Genomic DNA, 12,951 nt, shown 5'->3' on the forward strand with positions numbered 1-12,951 from the left:
TGCAGAAAGAGAGAAGAGTAAGCATGCCAAAGACATAGATACACAATTTGTGTTATCTAAAAATCTACGAAAGGAGCAAGTCGACCATGCCCAAGAGAAGACGGTGTCAGAGATAGAATGCCATGGACATCCAATTGTAAACTCTCTGCAGAGGTCTGCGAGAAACTCGGAGTGTACTTTGACACTTGGCATACCACATGATACTATCACTTACTTACAGAACTTGGGTGTCGGCTCCTTTGGTACATGCTTCCAAGTAAGAATTGATGGTATTTCGTATCTTCCAAGCGAAAATATGTATGCAGCGAAGCAGTATCAAGGAATGCCTGGACAGAAATTGAATTCTTTTAAGGATGAGGTCAGCTTTGATCTTCGACACAGGGGGATTGTGCGTAGTATTGCACATACATGCAATGAGCCTTTGATAGCCATTTTTCCTTACTTCAATGGAGGAAGCATTGGAGAAATGATGCACAGTTTACCTTTTGAGAAAGGTACCTTTAGCCGAATTGTGAAGAAGGAAGAGAAAGCTGGCACAGGTTCAAGTAAAGGTAAGATGACGAAGCTGAATCAAGGAGAATTAACTCGAGTCATGGCCTTTGTGAACAATCTACCAAATATCATAGCTGCCTTGACACACACAATGGCCTATACCCATCAATTGGCCGTTGTTCATTGTGACCTGCATCCTTTCAATGTTATGCTGGATTTTACTAGGGATTCAGATCCTCGAGTTGGCATCATTGATTGGGGATCAGCAATGAGGCCTGCATCAGAGAGACGACAATCACTCAATTGTTGTCAAAGCAAAGCCCATAAGCATAAACCTTGGATTGCTCCAGAGCCATTGAAGGACACACATAATGACCATGTGTATACCAGAGAGGTTGATGTCTATGCATTAGTATGGCTTATTGATCAAATGGTCAAGTTTTGTAGAGAGTTGTCTATGGAATACAATACCGATTGGCTAGCATCTCGTTCAACAAGTGACGCATATCATATTCAAGAGATTGTAAAAGCTGGATATCTTCTACAAGAAAAGAATAGAAAATCATTTGAAGAATTGTATGCAGACTTAACCCACATGCACTTGGATGGGAATAAATGTCTGCGGCCATTGGTAGAGATGATGCCAGCCTTTTATTGAGTTAAACTCTTTTGCCTTGTAGCAAGATGTTAGCCATCAAAAGTGTAACTTTCTTTTGGTTGGTCATAAAAAATGTACTTCTTTTGTCGGTAATTACAATAATCTTTGTTGATTCTTTTTCAAGGCAAGCTTGAAATCTAGCTAAGATTCTGTAGAAAGTTGGAAAACGCCCTCTATTGGAGCTTGTAAACCCTTTGTTTTATATGCTCGAGTATCAAAGAGTTTTATATGCTTCAATCCTTTTTTTTTTTGGTTATACTCAAAATTTTGAGTGGTAGTGTTGTATCAACTCAATAACGAATCTACATTAAGTCTTAAGCCATAGGTTGTCTTTCAACGACTCAAAGATTCCTTTCTTTTCAAGTTTTTTTGAAGTAGCGAAGATCAACATTGTGAGTGCAGATGTAGTTACAAATTATGTAGTTGTTTGCAAGTATTCTTGTTTATATATGGGGCTTGTCTTTACAGATAAGCAAACTCGGGTATGGCCATCAAAGAGATTGTGATTAACCTCAATGAAGGGACAGGACAAACAAACACACTTGGTTTTGTTATGGGGAGAGAGGGAGCTACATATAGGGAGATTAGAGAAGAGATTGACTCTGGTGGTTTATCTTCAAATGACTATAGATTTCTGGGAGGCTCACGTATGTTACCAATAAGTGAAAAACAAGAGGAGATATGGAAGGTGACCAGTGATGAGGTGACAATAGAGTACAAAATTGGTGCTGCATCCCCTGCAAAGCGTCCTAGGGTAGATTCTAGTGGTGCATCCAATGAGGTGGATGGGAGATCCTCAACGTATCAGACAACAACAAGTGAGACATGTCCCTTTAGTTCCTCGCTCAATGCTTCTGTGGAAGAGAGAGAAGGAGAAGTTCGTATGAAGAGCATTCTTGCTACACGCTCCCAAGTCAAGAAGTGGGAACGAGATGTGAAGACAGCCAAAGAGAAGTTGCGATTCAAAGGGCACTCTGATAGGTTTACTCTAATGTCAAAGGATAAATATGGGAGGGCTTTGTTTCAAATCTGGTGCAAAGAATGCGAGATCGCATATGGACAGGGAGGTCCAGATACCATATACAATTTTATGAATTCACACTTAAAGACCATAAGTCATATGCGATCCATGGGTCTCCATGAAGCAAAAAGGTCGGACTCCCATACTGCAAGCCTAGAGGATCAGATTATTACTAGAAACAAAGAGAAGGTGGTTGAGGCAACGGAAAAGGTCAATGCATTTGCAGAAGAGAGGAAATCAGAATTTGAATTGGTGCTTGAGACAATTGATGACTATAAGTCTACCTCTAAAGTCTTTATAAAGTGCAATGTTGATGGAAAATGGATTCCCCTATTTCCAAAGACAGTGTCTATCAAACAATGCATGATAGAGCACACAAAGTCAAAGGTGCATATTCAGGCTAGTCCTCCAAGTTCGCACGAAGGGACAAAGAAGGTTGGCTGTCCAAGTAAGTTCCCGGTACCTGATGACCATCAGAAGGAGTTGACTGGATTTTTCAAACCAATCTCAGGTAAATTGCATTATTGACATTTTTATTAGTATCGTAGATCTTTTGTTGACAAGCTTGATGAATGTGTGTTGTCCTTGCTAGTATGTTCCGGGAAGTCATCGAGTGCACCATAAAGAAATGAAGGTGAAGGTATGCCATTCTAAGTACCTCTCTGTCTTTTTCTTGTACCACTTTTGAAGCAGTTTCTGATAAAAAAGACTTTTGTTGTTCTTTGTTTTCCTTTTTTTCCAAATAGAAGAAAAGATATATTCAACACTATATTGGGGATTTTGGCAAAAATCATTCACATTTGGAGGAAACACAATTGACCTAAAACCATTTTTAGATGATAGTAGAGGGGGGGCAAATTGGTTTTGTGAACCAAACACCATAGCAACGTGTTATAAGGATCAATGCGTCATTGACATATCTGGAACTTTTCGTCACAAAAATTGCAACAGAGTAAGCATACTGGGAATGCCATTTGATGGGCTAATGTGTTCAAACTGTGCCTCCATTCCCAAGGAATAAGATTTTCGGATGAGAGTCTATCGCCAATCACAGGCAACACATAGTCGAGGGCTTAAGAGATACAGGTTTCGGCAGAAGACTCGATTACATGACTAACTCAGAGATTCTTGGCATAGCACGATCTAGGTGTATCCTAGTTCGAAGACTTAAGAAGAAACTTTGGTTCACAAAAACCAAAGTTGCAGCATTAAGTGTAAGAGTCAGGAACCTTCATGATACTGTCTGTGAAGCTTTGGGAAGAGGAGATGTGAAAAAGTTTTGCATGGATATAATCAATGCGCACAACCTCGGTTTGTTTGAGGGAAAGCAAGCATTGTGGAGATTTCTCATGGATATCTCGCAAAACATTGGAAGAGATCCCCGAGGCAAGAGATACTCTGACACAACAAAGAGTCTCTTTGAAGCTGTTAAATTGTGGGGAGGTACAAGAATGCACAAATTTCTCTCTTTGAACCTTGGGGGACCTCATATTTCAACCACTATGAGGGCAACAAGGAAGTCCATATGTTATAAAACAGTGGTCAGGGAGGATATATTTCAGCATGTGGCTGAGGTTTATAAGCATCAAATGGGTAGAAACAACATCCCAATGGGTAACGTTCCTATTATTATTGCCAAAGATGAGACTGTTATAAAGAGGATGGTCAGGTGGAATGCAAGGGATGATGAACTTATCGGCTTTTGTGGAAGGAAACAAGAACACAATTGTGTACTAGATTTTGTGGTGGTCATTGGTTTTGGTGAAGCCGGGTACAACAACATTGTTGAGGTGTTCCACGCTAATATTATTGCTCACTATGCACGGGTTCTTATTGCAAATCCACTTATTCATTGTCTACCAAAGCTTGTCCTAGTGGTCCACCTGACATGTAATCGATTTAATTCGAATTTCATCAAAGCGGAGAGGGATGCAGTAGCATTGCTTTGGAATCGTCATCTTAAAAACATTGTAGGTCCTTTGATTGGTCATGCTTCTGATGGGGATGCTCGAAGAAGGAAACTCATGAGAGATGACTACACTTCTCAAGTGGGTATTCGATTTTCTATTCCTTGGAAGGGGTGGCCATTAACAGCGAGCATAGATTATGATGGAAGTATCTTGGGATTGCATGACTCGGACTTCATTCATTATGGGAAAAATTTGGTTAACCCTTTAGATAATGCTTCTAGAAGACTTGTCCTTGGCAAGGATATCGCTACATTGAATCATGTTGCTCTTGTATATCAACATTTTAAGGTTGATGAGCATGGATTGCAAGAGGGTGATGTGGAGAGAAAGGATAGACAAAACTGGAGATCAGCCCAAAGATTGGCAGGACGTAAGGTGCAAGCGCGTCTGAAGGATTTGCGCATTGGAAGTCAATTTCAGCAAGAAAGAACACTTGGAACAGAAATGTACCTTTCAATAGTAGCTTCATATATTGATATTTTTCTGTCTCCAACTCTCTCATTATTTGAGAGAGTGAAAGCTTCCGGCAAGGTTTCCTTCTTTTTCAAGTACTCGGTGTTTAGACAAAGTGTCATTCTTTATGTTTGCCATTAAAATAAGACAATAGTTATTCATTTTGTAAGAAATATCTAACGTTGTTTTTTCAGGATGTGGCTCACTTGGATCATGAAACAAGCGATATACACTCTCAAGGAGAATTTCATTAGCAAAGAAACATTCCTTGATATTCAGCTCTCTTGCCACTTTATAGTTCTTCTAATCAAGCTATTCAGAGAAAAGTATACACATCTAGAAGTTCCTTTGTCTGCAACAGGGTCAAACACTTGTGAAAATTTCTTTAGCAAAGTTGGCGGTATGGTTAGAAATGAGAGGAGTTAAACAGGATCGCTGAGATTCAATCAAGCTCCATGCTTGTTTTCCAGCAGCACACTCTAAGCAAGAAAGCATATGGACTGTAATGAATCATGTACTTGCATTCATGATCAACCATAGCATTATTTAGGTATTAGAAAACTGCATAAGAAGCGAGAATCATGATAGCATAATAAGAATCTATATGAAGTATGTACAACTGTATAGATAAAGAGAGAAATTTGATCAGCTGTAGAATCCCCCCGGATCAAATGGAAAGCCCCGAGCTTTCCCAAGTGTAGTGTAGACCCCTCCTGGGTCAAACTGATGGTTTTGAGCATTCCCACCCATCTGTAAAACATATACAAACCATCCTCGCTTTGCACTTGTAAATCTGTAAGCCAACCATGCATGTAGCTGTCCGCACCATAAACCTTTAACAGCCTAGATCCACAAGAATTCACGGTACATAAAATGAGTCAGTTCACCAACCTCCGAAGCATCTGCACCATACATCATTAGGCTTTTCCTTGCTAGAGGGCTCTACATAACATAATCTTCATCCAAAGGGCTTTGCAAACAGTGAAAAACTGCTTGTAAAGAAACCTTCAAAAGTATATCTATCAACAACATGGCAGCAACCTTCAACACCCTATCATCCTGAAGCAAAAGAGAGGGTTGCCCAACCCCTTGGTCCACACAAGGCATCTCTATACCTGTCGCATACTTCTCTGTGACCACCTCATCTACATGTATAATATCGTAAATATCATACCTTGAGGAAGTGGAGTCCGTCTCCCATGTGTTATCTCCATCAAAAGAGCTGCCGCCACTTGACCTAGGCTCGCCCTCTATCTCAGAATATGGAATCTCGTCCATCATTACCGCTTCAACCTTATTAGAAAATCTCACTTGTCGGCCGTGAGCACTCTCCCCAGGAATTTGACCATCCATAGCTGAATCTGCCAACATATTTCCCTGGCTTGGAACCATCAACACCTCTTCAACCACTGGATCTTTCTTGTCTGGCATTCGAGGCATAGGAATAACCCTATCTCTTTGCAACCATAGTACCTTTGGCTCTTCTTGCATATGCAGACCCTCTAGCATTGGCTGTGATTTTATCTCCTTCGCTTCAACTAGCTGTGACACTATCGGATTGGACCATCCTTGCCTCGCTTGACGTTTCTTCAAGAGCTTCTTTGTGTGACCTTTTGCAAAGGTCACTGCCTCCGCATATGACACCGGTCCATCGACTTCAACTTTATCAGAACATCCACATGCAAGCATTCCATGAATTTGATTAATTTCAAAGAGTCAATATTCTCTGCAGTAGTTACCTTTATGATTTTGCTCCATAGTGCTTCGAAATCCCACAAAAACGCTTGAAAGTGACCAGCCAGGCTTTGCTTTAGCTCGTCGAGCCTTCGCTTCACTTCGCTCAATTTCGGGTTGGCCACATATTTGCTTCGAAATGCCGCTTCCAGGATGCTCCAATCCAGCTTTTCTTCAGCTTGCAATCCATCGTACCATGTCTTGGCCTTTCCACAAACTAGGAGTGGGAATGCTTGAGCCACTCCCTCTTCTTTTGACAAGTTGCTCTCCAGCAAAAATAGAATGTAACATTTAATGGCCTAGTAACTTGTGTGTAGCAGAAAATAGCATGAACATAGTGAGCATTTCATTAGAATAGATTCCTAATGAGATTAACAAGAGTGCTTGGGTGGAGAGAGCAACAAAAATCATAACACCTAGTTAGATAGCATGAACAATACTTCAAAAGAGAGAGAAATTAAGCAATTGACAACACTTGAGGACAAGATTTGCATGGAGCCGGTCCCCCCTCCAAAAGGCTTTGTATTATGGTTTCTCCCATCAAGAGAGACATTTTACAATACAGTTTCTTGTGTTCCTTCAATAATAGATAGTGCAATGAAGATGGAAACTTCATGTACTACGCAAAACACTTTTCAAACACAACATCAATTCCCTCACGGTCTCAGACCCATGGACCTCACACACCTTCAAAGATGGTGAGAGCTAGTGGGGTATGAGAGTAGATTGAGAAGAAGAAGGAGTATTCTTACAAGAAAGATGTACATCTCCTCACATAATCACTCATATTAGCATAGCTTAGCTTAGTAATTAGCATGGTAGAGGAGATGAGCATGCATTGAAGCTTGACTCTTGGTTGGATTTGCATCACAAAGCCAAGAGTTGTGGTGTAGGCCTCCCTTCTCACAAGCTTGGAGTAGGAGATAAGCTTTCCATTAAAGCTTGAGAAGGAGAGAGAGAGTCTTCTTGCTTCACACATGAGATTGTGTGAGTGTGTGTGTCAATAATGCCTTCCAAAAATCAGCCCCCTCTCTCTCTTGGTCGACCCCCCTTGCTAATTACTCATGCTAGCATCCTATTGGACCTCCCCAGGCTTAGGTAATGACAATTAAGCAGTATAAGTGATAGCCTTCTGACATGTGTCCCCCTTTCTCCTTTTGTGAGAGCTTTAGGTAATTTAATAATTCAACTAAACTCTCATTGGACCCCTTTGCCTCCTGGCCAATAGGAATCAGGCAAGCCATTGGGCTGCTGAATGCTCATTGGTCCCCTTGGGAGACTGTCCAATAGTCTTCTAGAGAGCTTAGTTCTTATTGGTTCTTTTATTAAGTGTTTTTAAATTAATTAAACTAGATTTACTCTAGCCTAATTCTCATTGGTCCACCTCCAAGGCCATCCAATAGGATTTGAATACACCTTGTGGGCATCTGGGCTAGGGAGCTGACATGTGTCCCTCATTCCCTTTGTGTAAAGGGAGCTTGTGTGTGTGTGTGTGTGTGTGTGTGTGTGACTTTCTCTCTTATCCCCTACAAGCAAGGCTCGCCCCCTCCTATGTAGAGATTGCTAAAGACTTTTGGGACACACACAAAGCATCCAATTCCCCCAATGTTTGACCTTTGGACACAACCTTTGCATTTTGGAACCTTAGCATTTTGGAAGTCTTAATGGGATGAACTTTAGGGTCTTTTAAGCCCATTGTTGCACATGGCTCTTTTACAGATGCCCCCCCCTTTGGATTCCTATTTTCCCTCCTTTGGATCCCTACTGTGGCTGGTCTACTAGCTTAACCAATATTCTAGATTTTTCTCCCTTGGCACTTCCCCATATTAAATGTTCAGTTTAACATGAGAAAATCATTTAGGAGAATTAGATATTGATTATTATGACATTACCTCCCCTGCCACTTCCCCATATTAAATGATCATTTTAACATGAGAAAATCATTTAGGAGAATTAGATATGGATTATTATGACATTACCTCTCTCTTGAAATCATAGTCGTCCGTGACTATGGGGTAGAGAAGATAAATCATATTCATTAGTCCTTTTCTTAGCGGGTAGAGGATCCCTATGTTACCCTATGACATCATTCAACAATGGATGACTAGTCCATTTGGCGCTTGAGAGCCTGAGGCTGCCGCAAGCATGTGCGCACATTAGTCCTATCAATCTTCCTTAATAGAGTGACAAGCTCTACTTGGTGTTCGGGAGACGTCGTCTCCGAAAACTTGATCTAAGCATGCATACTCCTTCATTTTTGTGCACAATAAAGAAAAAGAGAGTCTTATAAGACAAAAACTTTGTTCATTTTTAACATTTGTACATTTGCTTACTCTAGGGAAGCATTGTAAGGATTGACAAGGTTTAGGTTATCCTTTAGTTGTATGCCTTGCATACATCTAGCATCTTCAAAAGGATAATTTTTAAACTTAATAAGATAGCGTCGGATAGTCTTACCGCCTCTTAGTACCTTGTCTTCATGTCGGAGAATGGACTCGGCCTATAGCACCTCTTCTTGGTCCTCGATCTCCGGTGGGTCTTCAATAGTTGGTTCTTGAGGTGCCTCTCCTTTGTAAGGCTTTAATAGGCTCACATGAAAAGCATTGTGTATGAGCCAATGATTAAGAAACTTGAGTTGATAGGCCATCTTATTGATTGGTCTAAGAATCTGGAAGGGACCATAGTACCTTTTTGCTAACTTAGCATAGTACTTTTGGTGTCCCGTAGGATTCTTGCCCATCGTGTGCCTTAATCGAGCTTTGGGAAATTTGAGTAAGACCCAATCATTTTCTTTAAAGGTGTGGGCTCTTCTGTGCTTGTCAGCAACAGCCTTTTGCCTTTGTTGTGAGATAGAGATAGCATCCTTAATCTTTTGGAAATGTTCTTGTAGGTCTTGGCTATACTCATCTGCAGAGAAGATCTTCCCATGTACCTTAAGTAGCAGGGGACTTTTTGATCTTCCCTCAATTACCTCAAAAGGTGATTTTCCCGTGGAAGTATGTACAGTGTTATTGTAGGCATACTCCACTAAGGGTAAGTACTTCTCCCATTGGGATCTTTGATCTACTTCTGTTACATAGGCTTTTAGTAGATCGAGAATTGTTAGGTTAGCTATTTCACTTTGGCCATCCATTTGCGGGTGATAGGCCGAAGAGAAGTTTAGCCTTGTTCCTAAATTCTATAAGAGACCCTTCTAGAAATTACTGGTCATTCTAGGATCTCTATCCAACACTATGGACATTGGCAAACCATGGTACGTGAAGATTTGTGAAATGAAGAGGGTTGCCATTTGATGGGCTTTGATAGTCTTTTTGACAGGTATAAAATGAGCTTGTTTACTGAACCTGTCTACTATCGTCCATATTCGCGTATTCCCATGGATAGACTTAGGCAATCCAAAGAGAAAATCCATTGATATGCTCTCTCATGGTGAATTAGGGATTGGCAAAGGTTGAACCAATCCAAGTTGCTTCCCTCTATCAAACTTTGTCTTTTGGCATACCACACATTTAGAAACATACTCTTGTATGTTTGCTTTCATGGTAGGCCAATAGAAATATGTTTCGATCCCCTTTAGGGTAGAGTGAATCCCTCTATGCCCTGCATAAGGAGGAGCATGAGATTTATATATTACTTTCTCACGTAGTGAGCTAGTAACGCATAGTCTATTTCCATTGAGAAGATAACCATCTTGTAAAGTAAACGGTTCCTCTTTCTTCCCTAGTGCAAGGGTTGAAATCACATCTCTAAAAACGAGATCAATAGCGTACTCATTTCAGTCATTGAAGGTAGATCATGTGAGTTGCTATGGAAACCGCATTCACTCTCGGACATCTTGAGAATGCATCGGCTACTTGATTATGCTTGCCACCAATGTGAGAAATATGAAAATGAAATTGCGAAAGAAAATTTGCCCACCTCTTTTGTTTGTTGGAGAGCTTGGTCTGCGTCATGAAGTACTTAAGACTTTAGTGATCCCTTCGCAGAATGAAACGAGTCCCCAATATATAGTGCTTCTATGAGTCTAAGGCATGTAGAAGTGCAAGGAGTTCCTTTTCATATATGCCTAAAGCTTGCTCAATATGGTTGAGACTTCGACTTTCACAGCCTATGATATTGAAGCAAAACAACTCCAAGGCAATCACCACAAGCATCACATTGGACCTCAAATGGCTTTGAGAGATCCAGTAGTGTAAGCACAGGTTAAGAGATAAGCTTTTCTTTAAGCCTTTTGAAAGCATTGTTCTCCTTGGCAGACCATGTGTACCTAACGTTTTTCTTTGTTAGTTCATGTACTGGTCTTGCTATTAGTGAGCACTTTTCTATGAAGCGTCTATAGTATGCGCACATACTTATAAAGCTTCTTAACTCATGAAGATTCCTTGGTTTAGGCCATCCTTTTATTACCTCTAACTTTGATGGATCCATTTGGATGCCATCTTGAGAGATAATGTGACCTAAATACTGAATCTCTTGTAAGAAAAATTCACTTTTCTTTAGATTAACATAAAGTTTATTCTCTCTTAGAACTTGAAATATTACCTGGAGGTGTCGCTTGTGTTCGTTTAATGAATTAGAGTAGATGATGATATCATCAAAGAACACTCTAGTAAAGGTTTGGTGAGGCCTGAATAGCTTCTCCATTAAGTGGTTGAATGTGGTTGGTGCATTGGTCAAGCCATAAGGCATGACAATGTATTCATAAAGACCAAACGTAGTGAGACATGCGGTCTTTACAATGTCTTGATCAACTATCCTTATTTGATGATAGCAACTTTTTAGGTCAATCCTATTGAAGTGGGTGGAGCCATGTAGGTTATCAAATAGGTCTTCTACCCGTGGAACGGGAAACCTATTTTTGATAGTGATCCTATTTAGTGGTCTATAGTTGACACACATACGATATGTGCCATCTTTCTTTGGCACTAGTAGCATAGGAGAACAAAATGGAGATGAGCTAGGCCTAACCATGCCCTTCTCAAATAACTCATGCACTTGTTGCATATCTCCTCTTGTTGAGGTTGAGAAACTCTATAAGGAGGTTTGTTAGGCGGTGAACTTCTTGGAAGAAGTTCAATTGCATGGTCATCATTGCCTCGTTTAGGAGGTAGCTCACAAGGGATGTCGTCAATAAAGACATCTTGAAACCCCTTGAGAAAATTGGATAACTCTAATTCCTTTTGATTGTGTATATTTTCTTTTGCTAAAACATTAGGTTCATTTTGAGAATATTTAACAAAAATCATGTACACGGAAATAGAGCTCTTTCTTGACTTGGTGAAAGCTTGTGTATGTACAATGGGTATAGTGTTACCCATTTCCTTAGCATCTATATACATATCTTTTTTCCTGAACTTAAAGGAGATTCTCCTTTCAGGGAATTAACATTGGCAGCCATACGATCAAACCACGGTGCCCCTAGGATTACAGGATTACATCCTCGTGCTTGACAAGAGAGATAAAGAAGATGCTTGAGAGGAGAGATAAAGAAGTCCTCTTTGTCCACATAGATTTGGACATGGAGCCTTAATTTACCGATTAAGGGAGTGACTCAAGCTTCTTTCCCCTTGAAAGCACCGTCTGCAAGTAGGACATCTCCCATCTCGTAGGTTTGTATGCCTAGCTTGGTGGCCAACTCTACAGATAAAAAATTACGAGTAGAACCGGGGTCAAAGAGAATAAAGGCATCATGTTCTCTTACCTTTCCCCAAGCATGGCATAGAGGAGATCCTTTGTGGTGAGTTTCCTCCTCTTGGATTTTGACCAAGGTAGCTCTAGGAGGATCATGGCGGTTGTTAAGAGCGGTACGCATGCCCTTGTTCGCCGCACTTGAAACACTGGTTATCCTTGCGATAACGCTCAAGATCTTTAGGAGAGAGTTTATTTTTGCCTTTATAAACTCCCTTATCTTTAACTTTGTTGGATTTGCCCTTAGGAGACTTTTGGACATTGTCCTTTGTTACGGCATGAGTCGCACATGCGGTCCTGCGGTCCTGCGGAGGTCTGGACATTGCGGATTAGGAGTCATGCGGTATGCGGCGGCCGTGGCGGCAGTTCTTCACAAGATATCATGGGATTGGAGCGTGTGCACCATTCCCGATCTGCGTTGGAGCAGCGGTTGTATATGGGGGGCATACCTGTCTTTTGATGTGACCAACCAACCTCTATGTTATTCATTACATCTGCTGTTGTAACTCTGTGTCCGGATTACATATGAATGAAGGAGGAGGTGTTCTGTCCCTGTGTACTGTGTACTGTCTTCTATCCTATTTCTATGTGTTTGATGTTCACATAATGTAGTTTGTGGGTAATCATTCCTGTAATGGCTATTGCTCTAGTGCGGGCAATAGCCATTACATCGGGTGACCACGACTCGTGATGGATGACTTGCGAGATGAATATGCATGCGCACTAGGTCGCAGGGTCTGCCTGACCCTATGGTTCCAATTGTAGGAAGATGTCGGAGGAGAGGCGGTTTGGATGAATTTGTTTTTTCTTCACCGTCGCAGCTTGAGGAATGTGTATCTCCATCACCAAGCTTGGTGCGTGGTAGGCGGTTGCGGCGGGCGAGGTGTACTCCACGCAGTCAGTAATGTCCTCCTGTCGTATGCTCACCCTCACCC

General features: G+C 41.1%; 1 pseudogene; it reads right to left on the reverse strand.

The window, feature by feature from the left end:
* Window positions 1–5,283: 5,283 nt before the first annotated feature.
* Window positions 5,284–6,224, reverse strand: LOC147443898 (uncharacterized; annotated as a pseudogene).
* Between the last annotated feature and the right edge of the window lie 6,727 nt (window positions 6,225–12,951).

Source organism: Adiantum capillus-veneris, chromosome 13 (assembly GCF_014529385.1).
Source record: "Adiantum capillus-veneris isolate H3 chromosome 13, ASM1452938v2, whole genome shotgun sequence".
Classification (NCBI taxonomy): domain Eukaryota; kingdom Viridiplantae; phylum Streptophyta; class Polypodiopsida; order Polypodiales; family Pteridaceae; genus Adiantum; species Adiantum capillus-veneris.